The sequence below is a fragment of the Elephas maximus genome, chromosome 8 (genome assembly GCF_024166365.1).
Source record: "Elephas maximus indicus isolate mEleMax1 chromosome 8, mEleMax1 primary haplotype, whole genome shotgun sequence".
Lineage (NCBI taxonomy): Eukaryota > Metazoa > Chordata > Mammalia > Proboscidea > Elephantidae > Elephas > Elephas maximus.
The window spans coordinates 117,739,552-117,752,899 of NC_064826.1; the positions used below are offsets into that span (position 1 = coordinate 117,739,552).

Consider the following 13,348-nt stretch of genomic DNA (forward strand, 5'->3'; position numbering starts at 1 on the left):
ATTCTAAGTTTAAATTATAGGATTACAGATTGGACTAATTTAAATTTAGAGACTATAGTGCTAGAAGGAAACAAAAATTATCGAGTGCAAAGCAATAGTGTTGCAGATGGGAAACAGCCCAGTAACATGAGGTGCTGTGCAGGGTCAGTTAGCGGAGTGCAACCAAAGGACCATGGTCTCTTCCATCCCAGGACTTCCTGGTGCGCATGCTTCTCTCTGCATTGGATCATCCTTCAGTTCTATTTAACAGGTGTCCTGCATTTCTATTGTAGTATAATAAACAATTCCAAGACTTAGTGGTAAAAAAACAGCTACTTTGTTTATCAAGAATTTGGATATAGCACAGTGTGGTTCCACTGTGTTTGAGGCTTCAGCTGGAAAGACCCAACAACTGGAGATAATTTAAAATGCCTGGAGCTACTATTATCTGGAAAACTTTTCTGTCAATTGCCTGGCATTTGGGATGCACTAATCCAAAGGTTTGGCTTAGCTGGGACTCCCAGCTGGAATGCCTAAATGTGTCTTCTCCAGGTAGCTTAGGCTTCCAGCATGGCAGTCTTAGAGGAGTCAGACTCCTTACATGATGGTTCAAAGCTCCAAGAGCAAACGTTCCAGTAACTAGGAAGAAGCTGCATGGACTTTACTGACCCAGCCTTGGAGGTCACATGGCATCACTTCTACCATACCCCAATGATCAAGTAATCACAAGCTCTCCCAGATTCAAAGAGAGGGGCATAGACTGCTACTCTTAATGGGAGGAACACTACTTATTAAAATTTCCACAGCAGTGCTCACTTAGGCAACACGTATACTAAAATCAGAAAAATACAGAGAAGATTAATGTGGTTTCTGCTAAGGATGACACACAAATTTGTGAAGCATTCCATATTTTTATAATACAGCACACAGAGGCACAGTTAAGGAAACTTCCTACATAGAACCAAACACCTCACAGGACAGAGTTACCGGGCTTGAAGGCTAAGGACTATAGTCTCAGGGAACATCTAGGTCAATTGGCATAAGAGTACATAAAGACAGTGTTCTACATCCTACTTTGGTGAGTAGTGTCTGGGGTCTTGAAAGCTTGTAAGCAGCCATCTAAGGTACAACCCTTAGTCTCTTTCCATCCTGAACAAAGGAGAGTGAAGAAAACCAAAGACTCAAGGAAGCAATGAATCCAAAGGAAGTCCACTAAATTAAGATTAAAAACATCTGTTTATTACAAACTACCTTGTAAAACATGAAAAGCAGGAAGCTAAAAATAGGGAGAAGATATTTATAAAACATGTATCTGAAATATGATCAATATCACAATATAATAGAATGTGTAGAAATAAATGACAAAAAGGCAAACCATACAATAGAAAAATGAACAAAAGATACAAATAACATTTCACAGAAGAGAAAAACATGAATAGTAAAAAAAAAAAAAAAAATGAGTTTCATCATTCCTGTGCTTTATGTAATTGTAACCTCTACCTTTTTTGAAAATTAGTAAAGGGAGACCGCCAGGCATTTTCAAAAAATTGCTATCAATGACATTGGTCACAGGTGGTCAATGTCCTGGTATAAGGTCCTAACATTAAACTAAATTTAGAATTTATTGTAAGCATAACAGAAAAAGAATGAGATTTTGAGACCATGAATCTATGGTTGAGCCTTCGTTCTGACACGGATGAGATACATACTTTTGAGCAATAGTGATCAGTCTCTCTTGTCCTCAGTTTTTTTTTTTTTTTAATTTGTAAAATGGCAATATTGTGATACCATTAGTGATCATGGATGTGTAAATCCAACTATTGTGAGATAACATTTTACACCAATTTGAATGGCAAAAATTACTATTTAAAACAATATAAGTGTAGATTAATTTCTGGTGAGAATAGAAGCTGACACAAAAGCTTTGAAAAATAATTTGACATTTTCCTAAAAAGCCTGAATCCTAGCCACAGATGCCATCCTTCTCCATATCTTGATCTGCACATAAGTTTTGACTTTGTTCTATAGTAAGTTGTTGTCATTACCCACCACGAGTTAACCACTAACTCATGGGAAACCCATGCACAATGAAATGGAACCACTGTGATCCGTAGGGTTTTCACTGACCGAGTGTTGACAGTAGATTACCAGGCCTTTCTTCCTAGCTCATCTTAGTCTGGAAGCTCTACTGAAACCTGTTCAGCATCTTAGCAACACAAAGCCTCCACTGGCAAATGGGTGTTGGCTGCATGTGAAGTGCATTGGCCGGGAATTGCACCTGGTTCTCCTATATGGAATGTGAGAATTCTACCACTGAACCACCATTGTCTCCACCAGAAATGATGCTGAAAAAAGAAAAGTCTTCAATGCTAAAGGCATTGGCAAAGAGAATTAGGAATAAATCAGAAAATCAGGACCCTACTCCCCCCAAATAAATGAAAATTTTCTTTTTTGTATGTTTCTTAAAAACAAACAAAAACAAAATGGTGGTAATGTTATTTAACTTCAAATCTCATTTCACCCCTAAAATCTACTATAGTTTAAATATTACAGGGCTTAAAGTAATAATTAAGGAACAGCTCTGAGCATTTCAGCCTGCATTCCTTGCAATGTTTTCAGTATGTTTTGCACATGGAGGTGTAGCTGAGGAATGAACCATAGAAGAAAGTGAGGAGCTTTATGGATAAAGTGGAAGCTTCCAGACAACTACTTTTAATTTGCTTTGAGGAAACTAGCACATAAGGAAAAAAACACAGAATTCAAGCTTTGCGTCCAGATAACCCTAGACCTTGAGGCAAATGATGCCTAAAATTTAAGTGAATATGCCCTTTCTCCTTTCCCTAATTATTTGTTATCATATTCAAATGCTCCTGCACTGCAGCTTTCCCATTTGATTACTTTCCAGCCTCCATTTATAAACTCGTTTATAAAAGTTTTAGATAAAATTCTTCAGCATAACTTCGATCTCTTTTGAGTGTCATCTGTGCCTTGAACAACGCCATTATTTGGCACATACCAATATTTGAATGATTTCTGCCTCTGTCTCTAAAGGGCTAAGAGAGTGCTGCTTTTGAAGTCCCAAGTATGATCTTCCCCTCAGAGAAACTGAGTAGAGAAGCTAATGTGAACTTTCTAGGGCAAAGCGAAAAGTCAACCCTGAAGTTCATCTGAGGCATAAAAGATTATGAAACCTGAGGAAAGTTTCTCATATACTCTGATCAACCTGCCAGCTGACTCAGCAGGCCTTCATTTATTAAGCAAGTGCATGTTCCCTGAATACCTACTCTGAGCCAGGGACTGCTCTGAGTGTCTCACGGGTCAGACCTGCTGATGAAGCTGGTAGATTGATCAGATTAGGAGAATCCTTCCAAAGGTTTCATAATCATTTACGTCTCAAATGAACTCGAGGGTTGACTTGCAGCTCAGAGAAGGTCTGTATTGTCACGGAGATTTCTTTCTTGTGAATAAACTCACATACACACACACACACGAATGTGCGTACACACTATTAAAATACCATGTGATAAGTGCAATGCAGGGCCATTGAATAATGGATGTGATAGATAGTGACTTGAGACTCTTTCGCCAGGTGGTCAGGAACTGACATTAAAACAGAAACTAGAATGAAGTAAAGGAGTAAATTATGGGAAGATTCAAAAAAAAAAAAAAAAATTCCAAGTATATGAAACAGCAAGGGTAAAGGCCCTGTGGTGCAAATAAACCTTCAGGGACAGAAATGACAATGGGAGAACCAGAATAGATAAGAAGGAGGGGAGATTTAGGTGATGAAGTTGAAAATAAGAGCAAAGGTATGTGCTTCTTTGCAATTCAGAAGAAGTTTGTGTTTATTCTAAGTGACATGGGGGTACATTTGAGACTTCTAAAAAGGGGAAAGATAGGATCTAATTTGTATTTTACAGAGATTCCTGTAGCTGCTATAATACGGAGAATGGTTTTTAGGGGCTCAGAATTGAAGCAAAGAACCTAGTTAAGGTCTGCTATAGTGGTCTTCAACAGAGCTGACAGGGGTTTGAAATAGCATACTAGAGGCAGGAATAGAGAGGGTTGCAGAATTAGGGACATGTTTCGGAGGTGACTGTTGGGACTATGTGAGAAGTGAAGCAAAGAAAGAAATCAACTTTCACTCCTAAAATCTTCCTAATCACTTGGATGTGATAAGTATTGCTAATTTAGATGGGTAAGCCTGGGAGAGGAGCAGATTTGTGGAGGAGAAATAAAGAGTTCTGTTTTGATTGTTAGAATAAAATAGGATCTACTCAGGCAACTTGTCAGATGGCACTGTCAAATTACTCTGCAATAATGATAGAAAGAAATGTACTTTAATTCAAACACTGTTTCACAGCTTTTCTACTATGATCCGTTGAAAAGTCAACCGGTTCAAAAAGTTCATTTTTCTTATCCTTGAAATAGGGATAATATTCAAATGAACCCTACAGGGCCTTTGTGAGAATGGAATGGGAGAATGGGCAGAGAGAGTGCTTTGTCATGGTTGGTATGCTGTACTCTAACCACCAAGTTAAACAGAACATTAATTTTCTTAAAAACATATTATTTTTATCAGGGGACAATAAACCATAAATTAATATCAGTGACTATTGAGTTTGTAATACATATATAACTGATTTCTAACTTCTAAATATCTGTGATAGGCCTAATTATGTTAGATATGTTTACGTTGTTCTTTGTCTTCTTAAATTAGGATAACGTGGTAACTAAATGGAAAACCAAAGGCATTTCATTTGACATGTTCTGGTATGTAATGTTGTGCGTATACTTTTCTATCTGTTTGAGAGACACAGGATAGCTCCCGTTGCTTGCATAATAAAACAGACTCCTTCTAGATTGTCTCTTAAAACATGGTGCTGTATGGCACTTTGTGCCATAAAGCTAGGGGGAAAGGAATTACAAACATGCACTCAGTAGACCATCAGGGGTGTCTGAAATCTAGCTATGTCTCATCCCAGCTGGCCTGGGTCCAGTTTCTCCCTCACTGACACTAACTTCCTTGAAGAAGTCATAGAAGTCTCTGCAATCTGTTTTATTATCAGAAATTGTTGGGTTCCCATGTTTTAAGTTCTTTTCTCACTTTCTGAGTTGGAGCTTGTTCTTAAAGACTTGTAAATGAAGGAAAGCTTCTTAAAAGTTCAAGTAATCTTTTGGATAGATATACTTTCTTTCCCTGTTAAAAGGGAGCCATTAATAAATTCGGAAGATAAAACTCAAGTTTAGACTGAGAATCAGGAGTCTGAACGTGTGGATTAAAGTACCAGCTCTCCTAATTATGAGGCAAGTTACTTGGCCTCAATCCTCATCTTGAAAATGAGGATAATAATATCTTTCGGTAAATATTTTTTAAAAAGTTATTTTTTTGTTGTTGAGAATATATACAGCAAAACATACACCAAGTCAGCAGTTTCTATGTGTGCAGTTCAGGGACACTGATTACAGTATAATTGTAATAATTACTGTACTTGTGTCCAAAAATTGTTTTGAGGGCAATATGTTGCTTCAGTAGTGATTTATAGGCCTAAACATATCCAAAATGTTTTCTTTATTTGGATGCATGTGAAACTCTGAATAGCCCAGGAAAACAGGGAGGCCTGAAGGTCTTCAGGGTATGAAGTTGTCCTGCTGAAATTGTATTGGTATGGACAAGGCTCAGCATGTGGCACCTGCTTCACCTCGCCAGCCATCTATGAAGGAATTCATGTCAATTTTCAACAAACTTGCAAAGACTACTAATGGGATCAGAAGAGAAAACAGTCATGATTGTAAAGCCAGGCTTTGTGCCCGAGCCTTTCCAGACATTAATTCCACAGCACATATGATAACGCTGCTACTGCTCCTCATTTGGCTAAGAGCTGCGGTGGAGCTCTTGGTTTTTCAAGCCAGAGTGGAGAGCAAAGCTAAGTGTGTTCTTATGATTTAAGAGATCTAAGGGGATCCTGTCTCTTTGGGAGGCAAGACTTTTTAAAAAATCACTAAGTTTGACTCTCACTCCATTGATACTTGGGATTAATGGAGGAAATTTGACACATGTTGCAAGACTATTTTTCTTTTCTTCTCAAATCAACTTTATTAAGATAATTTACATGGAATGAAATGCACTCATTTTGTGTACAGTTCAATGATTTTTGATAAATATATGAATCTGTATAAACAACACCCTAAACAAAATAAGAACATAATTTCATTGCCCCAGAGGTTTTCTCATGGCTTTTCTAATCATCCCACCTCCATTCCTTGCCCCAGGCAGGCTCTGATCTGCTCTCTGCCACTCTAGATTAGATTTCTTTCCGAGAGTTTCATATACTGTACATGGAAGCATGTTTTGTGCCTCACTTATTTTTCTTAGCATATGTTTTCAAGATTCATCCAATTATTCATGTATAAGTAGTTTATTCTTTTCATTATGAAGTAGTAACCAATGTATGGATATACCACCATATGTTTATTTATTCACCTGTTCACAAACATGTAGGATGTTTCTGGTTTGGGGGTATTATGAATAAAATTGCTTTGAACATTGGAAACAAAGTTCAAATAATCCTTTTTCATTCTGTAATTAACTTTCTAATAATCTCTTAAAATTTTTGTAGTGGTCAGTTTCCTGAAGAATATATTAGGTAGTGTTTGTATATACAGCCATCTTGGAAGTCCAATACATAGGAAAAATCACTGGGATGCCTTTATCTCATGTGGGTGGCTCATTGTACCTTGTGACTCCACCAGGGATTTGGGGAAAATGTCAGCTCTGGCCAGAGAAGGGTGGGTAGGTTGGGGAGATGCAGGTCTATTTAATGCCATTCCTAGATCGCTCTTCAGCACTAAGCAAAGCCGGTAAACCATGTTCAGATTCCTTATACAGACACTGACTCCCAACAGTTCATCACTCCATTTCCTTTTGTCTTGAGCCCAGGTGGGGTCAGGCCTGCAAGTGGCACGCTAGGCGTGGTGAAATCAGGAACTGTTGTTTCCAACTTCATACTGTCATTGTGTAGCAGAGATGAGAGTAAGCCCAGGTCTTCAGAGTTTCAGCGCCATCGATTGTGAGTAGGGATGACTCATAGAGAAGCTAGGCCTAAGCACAGGTGATATGTGGTCATTACCAACAGACCAGCATATAGTGATGGTACCATGAAATGTAGAAATCACATGTGTGATTTACTAATTAGATATAGAAACACGAGAGTTGAACTCTTGCCCACCCCAAGGAACATACAAAAACACCAGAGTGTCTGAATTTCGGTCAAGCAGTGATGATTTAGTTTCCAAACAGAATGAGTGAATAGCTTTTTACTGCAAAGCATCATTTTTCTCCAAAATCTCCAGTAAACCGGTTGCCATGGAGTCAATTCTGACTCATGGTGACATATGTGTGTCAGAGTAGAACTGAACTCCACAGGGTTTTCAATGGCTGATTATTCGGAAGTAGATCACCAGGCCTTTTTTCTGAGGTGTCTCTTGGTGAACTTGAACCTCCGACATTTTGGTAAGCAGCTGAGCGCATTAACTGTTTGTACCACCCAGGGATTCTGCTTCAAAACATATGAACTCGTATATACCCACATAGAACTTACGATTTGGTGACTTTTTTCTTCCTACAGGGTCGCTGTGAGTCAGAATTGACTCCATGGCACCTAACGACAACATATATTTGCTTGTTTTATTTAAGTGAGATTACACAGTTTTTGCCCTCTGAGCCTAATTTTGCTCAGTACAATGTTTTCAGGGTTCATCCATATTGTAGGAGGTATCATGACTTCATTTCTTTTTATGGCAACATAACATTCCACTGTAGGTATATACCACATTTTGTTTATCCAGTCGTCTGTTTATGGACATTTTGGTTGTTTCTACCTTTTGACTATTGCAAATAGTACTACAATGAACATTGTTTTATGTGGATCTCTTTGCGTCACTGCTTTCAAGTCTCTTGCGTATGTACCTAAGAGTGGAGTAGCTGGGTCATATGGTAGTTCTATATTCTAATTTTTGAGGAACTGTCAAACTTATCCACAGTGATTGTGCCATTTTACATTCCACCAGTAATGGATGAGGGTTCCTGTTTCTCCACAACCGCTCTCATATCTGTTGTTTTCAGTGTTTTTGATAATTGCCATTCTAATGGGGGTAAGATGGTATCTACACCTGGTTGTCTCTATGGACTGTAGCCTGAGCCCTGGGGAAAGACAGGCTGTCACTGAGTGCTGAAAAGGCTCATTTCAGAGACAAGTCTATGAGACCAGGAGGGAGAAGCATCACTAGTTTGGTGCCTGAGTGACAAAGTGGGACACATAAAGGAAGAGAGAGGCATTCTTAGTTCCTCTGCTCTGAATAAATGTTGGATTAAATACAGTGGGAATTCCAAGGAACACACTGCCTGTTTTACTGTCCAAGCATCAAGAATCCAACCCCTTGGCTGCAGGTAGTGAGGGCATAGTGACATCTCAGATTTAGGATGCTGACAACACATGCATCTTTGAGCACTATGGGGACATGCAAAAATGATTTCCATGTGTAGTACAGTCAGAGGACTGCCACTTTGTACCCTCTGGTCTGAGGTGGTGATGCGTTGTCCTCCTGTACCAGAAATATGACATTCATATAGTAAATATTCTCTGAATCCTCTGTGTCAGGCAAAATGACAGTGGGAATCTCAGTGCAGAGGAAATAGATGTGGGTGAAACCCAGGCTTTAAGGAGCCCATAGGTTTAGAGAGGAAATGGAAAGGGGAACAGATAGTGGCAAGGAACACATTCAGTGCTCAGAGAGGTGCAGCACTGAGTGCCCAGGACCCCAGGAAAAGGCCTGCTAACTCTCTAGAAGTCAAAATGCTGACGGCAGAGATCTTGGCTGTCTTTACGGTGTTGCTTTGCCAGGGCCTTTCATGGTCTGACACATAGTAGGTGTTTGAAATGATGTTTGATGAATATTTAAATGAATGAATGAATGAGTGGAGGGATCCAAATAGGATGTCCAGAAGGAGGGAAAATGGGTCACTTTTGAAATATTACGAAAGTCCTGCAGGAAAGTAGAATATATAAAATATGTCAGAGAATAGTACATGATTTATCCATCACTGGGGCATAAAGCAACTGGGCATGGCTATTACAATAGAGTCATTATAGGCAGGCAGGAGGCCAGGGCATGGTGAACGAGAACCATTAGGACAAAGACCCTGGTGTTTTTCCTCTAGGCAACAGGGACTCAGAGAAACAGTTTAAAATGTTATCATACAGGAAGAAACAACAGTGGAGGCAAAGCAATTGACCCAGTTGCTTTGTAAGAATGAAAGCAAAATGTGGTAAGGCCCTATCTGATGATAATGGGAATGGGACAAACTAAACAGACTCCAATGATGTGGAGGCTCTTGAAGTTTGGACTAAGATGATGAATGAAATAACTGGAGGCTGTCTTTTCAGTTTCTAGCATGGGCAGCTGTTCTGAGGACTGCAGACACCAGAAACCTTGGAGAATAAGTGGTGGGAAGATAGTGATTTATGCACTGAAATAGTTGAGTTTTTTGTTTCTAAATTGTAGATTCATATTTCATGGGAGAGGCAAGGGTTGGAGATGAAGGCTGTGGATAGACTTTAAGATATACAAGAAGAGTAGAGGGCATAAGATAGCATTCTAAGGACCCTCATCCTTTGCAGAAGCAAAGGAATATGCCTGTCTATACAAGGAAAACCAAGGGAGCACAATCATTAGACAGGATGAGAGCAAATGCCCTGGAGGTGTTCAAGAGAAAAGAAAGAATTTACTGAGAGAAGGTAAGAAAATGAATGACAACTGTCCACTGAGTTTCAAAATGAACAGACAATTCCTGCCCTGAACAAGAACGGTTGCAGTAAACTGGTAGGAATAGAGCCAGCTTTTAAGATTCAAGAAGAGAAGGAGATATGTATAACAAAAGAAAACAATGGTACAGCGCTAGGAGTTTTTTTTTAGACATTTAATTGTGAAGGAAAGGAGAGAGAGAAGAACAGATAAAGATTATTTTTTCCTGTAGATTGGAAAATATTTGTTGTTCACCTGCATAAAAAAGTGAGACTCAATGGAGGAAGAAAAAAAAAATTGTGGAAACCTCTCCATTCTAACTCTCTATTCATCCAGGATTTGCTACTCTAGAATTTGGATCCCCGTTGGGTATCTCTACTGATGAGGAAGATCAGCCCTGTTCTCCAAGCAAGTGCATGCCTCCCCACCAAGGATTAAACTGACTTCATGCTCTATCATCTGTCTTCTGTGCGTGCTCTAAGTTAGGCACGAGTTCATTTCCTAAATTTGGTCATTTCTAAGTGAAATGACAAAAAGAAAAGCCCCTTGGGTGACCAGATCACCAAAGATATGTTTCAGCACACTGTTTATTTCTTTCACAATTTTTGAACTAAAATACAGTGAACATTTCCTAGCTATAGTTCAATTTTTTTAGTCTATTTTGTTTACCTGATTTAGAAATTTCAGGAACCATTGAGAAACATTTCTAGGGGTGGTACAGATACCATTATGTCATTTCATGTTATTATGTTTTTTGTTTTGTTTTTAGAACAACTGACACTTTCTAACACAGACTAAGGTGGGAAGGAGGGTGGTTGATTTGCCTTTTTGAGTCTTGATCTTTCTTAGACTGGCATTTCTCGGGTCCTTGTCCTCATCTCACAGCCGCCTGCTGGGCCACACTGTGCAGCCTCTAAGAGCAGCAGACAAGAGCTTGCCTTGCTGGACCTGCTGCTCCAGTGGCTGCTAATCTTGGCACTCTTTTGTTTGTTATCATACTTCTTCTAAATTTTCATTGGCTACGTTATAAATATTTTCATAAAAATAAGACAAAACACAAAAAATATCCTCTTTATCCCATCATTATCTTAGCTCCCTTCTTGCTGCCCACGGGCAGTATATGGGGTCACTATGTTGGGGCGGTGCATCATCCAGGAACTCTACACATCTTCACCAGGGTCTAGGTGTGGGCCAGCTCCTCAGTACATTCATTGCAGAAGATTATCAATTAACCTAACTGGGTTTGTAAGTACAGCTCTGGGAGCCCTAAGGTAAGTTTCCACATCCAGCCTCAGAGCATCGTCTCACTTGTTGCTTCTTTGAACCTAAGTGTGTTTTTGAGGCAGGACCAATGACCATCCTTAGCGTTGGTTGGCAGGAAGACCAGCTCATACTTGGACTGCTTGAGGTAGGGCTTTCTTTTTCCCTTGGCCTTACAGCATTTGTCCCAGCCTTTTCAGGAGATGCCTTCACTACACACCAAGCAGGAACAAGCCCATTTTGCTTTGTTTTGTTTTCTGTTGTATGAAAATACAGGCTTATTAAGTGTCTGGAACTTTGCATTTGAAATGACACCAGCACATATACTTTAATCAACTCATGTGCTGATCTTCCCTGACTCAGTGGGTAGGCAAACACACATACACACAAAATCACGTGTATTGAAGACTTTGAAGCTTACCTATGAGACTCAACCTCAAAAACAGAGTGTTATCATTGTGCTTACCAACTAAAATTACTAGAGCAGTTTACAGCTTTCTCTTCTTATTATTTCTCACTGAAATAGACATTGAATCATACCTGATTCTGTGTATGGTGCAAATGCTAGAGTTTTAAGTAATAGAAATAGAGATATAGGTTGGGTTTCTGGAATTTAAAAAAAAAAAAAAAGGCATGGGAAAGACAAAGAGTAACTTATGGGATTGTTGTGTATTGAATTGTGTCCACCCAAAATATATGTCAACTTGGCTACTCCATGATCCCCAGTATTGAGTGATTGTCCACCATTTTGTCATCAGATATGATTTTCCTTTGTGTTGTAAATCCTTCCTTTTTGATGTTAATGAGGTAGAATTAGTGGCAGTTATGTTAACGAGACAGGACTCAATCCTCAAGATTAGGTTGTGTCTTAAATCAATCGCTTTTGAGATATAAAAGAGAGAAGAGAGTAGAGAGAGAGGAGGGCCTCATACCACCAAGAAAGGAGCAGAGTGCGTCCTTTCCACCCAGGGTTTCTGCACAGAGAAGCTTCTGGACCAAAGGGAGATTGATGACAAGGACCTTCCTCCAGAGCCAACAAAGAGAGAAAGCTTTACCTTGGAGCTGGTGCCCTGAATTCAGACTTCTAGCCTACTAGACTGTGGGAGAATAAACTGCTCATTAAAGCTATCCGCTTGTGGTATTTCTGTTATAACACTAGATAACTAAGACAGATATGCACACATTTATATGATTTACTGCAAAAAACCAAAAGCACTTATTATTTAATTGACAGATTATATTGCATCCAAACATAAAACTCTCTCCCAAGTGCTTAATCTTTGATAACAAAGAATCCAATTATGAAAAGAATTTTGGCAAGTTAAGAAAAAGACTTGCTATTGACCAGAAAGAACTCATTTCTTATTTAAAGGTTAAGAAGTTTCTAAGACTCCTCTCTGCTTGTAATTATACCTCAGCATTGATTTTCATGACACGAGGGAGAAGAGACTAAATGTCTTCCAAAAATGTGTCTCCATTTCTATACCGTGGCTCATCTGAAGACCTTACTTTTTTTTCTTAAACTTGAATAAACAAAACCAGATAAAGATAAAAGAAAACTTTAAAATATAGCATTCCTAATAAAAAATCTGGAGAATTACAAAAATATAACCAAACAGGAAATTTTGGTTATATTTTTGTAACCCTTCAGTTTTCTTTGTGGGAAGGTTTTTAACTACAAATTAAATATTTTTAATAGATCTAAGGCTATTCATGTTTTTCATTTTTTAAGTGAGCTTTTTAGTGTGTGTCCTTCATGGAATTTATATGTTTTACTTAAACTGTCTATTGATGAAAAAAGTTTTTCATAATATCCCTTTAATAGCCTTTTAATATCTATAGCGTCTGATATCAGTAATTTGTATCTTCTTTTTTTCCCAGCAAGTCTGGACACCCATTGCTGTTGAGTCAATTCCAACTCATAGCGACCCTATAGGACAGAGTAGAAGTGCCCCATAGGGTTTCCAAGAAGTGGATGGTGGATTTGAACTACTGACATTTTGGTTAGCAGCCGAGCTCTTAACCACTGTGCCACCAGGGCTCCAAGTCTGGATTAAGGTTTATCAGTTTGATGGGTTTTCTCAACAAGCCAATTATGATCTCACTGATTTTCTCTGTTGTTTTTCTATATTTTTATTTCATTGTAACAACTTTTTATCTTTATTATTTCTCTCTCTCTCTTCTTTTTTTGTTTTTGCTTCCTTTGGATATCATTTATTCTCCTTTTTCCTAGTTTCTTAAGGTGAAAGCTAAGGTCGTTGATTTGTGACCTTGTATCTCATTATTATTTTTTTTTTATCTTATA

At 38.6% G+C, this 13,348-nt stretch overlaps 1 non-coding gene across 1 annotated transcript; it reads left to right on the plus strand.

The window, feature by feature from the left end:
- Window positions 1-787: 787 nt before the first annotated feature.
- LOC126082321 (U6 spliceosomal RNA) lies at window positions 788-893 on the plus strand. The gene has a single exon (XR_007518556.1). It is a non-coding gene; the product is annotated as a U6 spliceosomal RNA (small nuclear RNA).
- The last annotated feature ends 12,455 nt before the right edge of the window (window positions 894-13,348 follow it).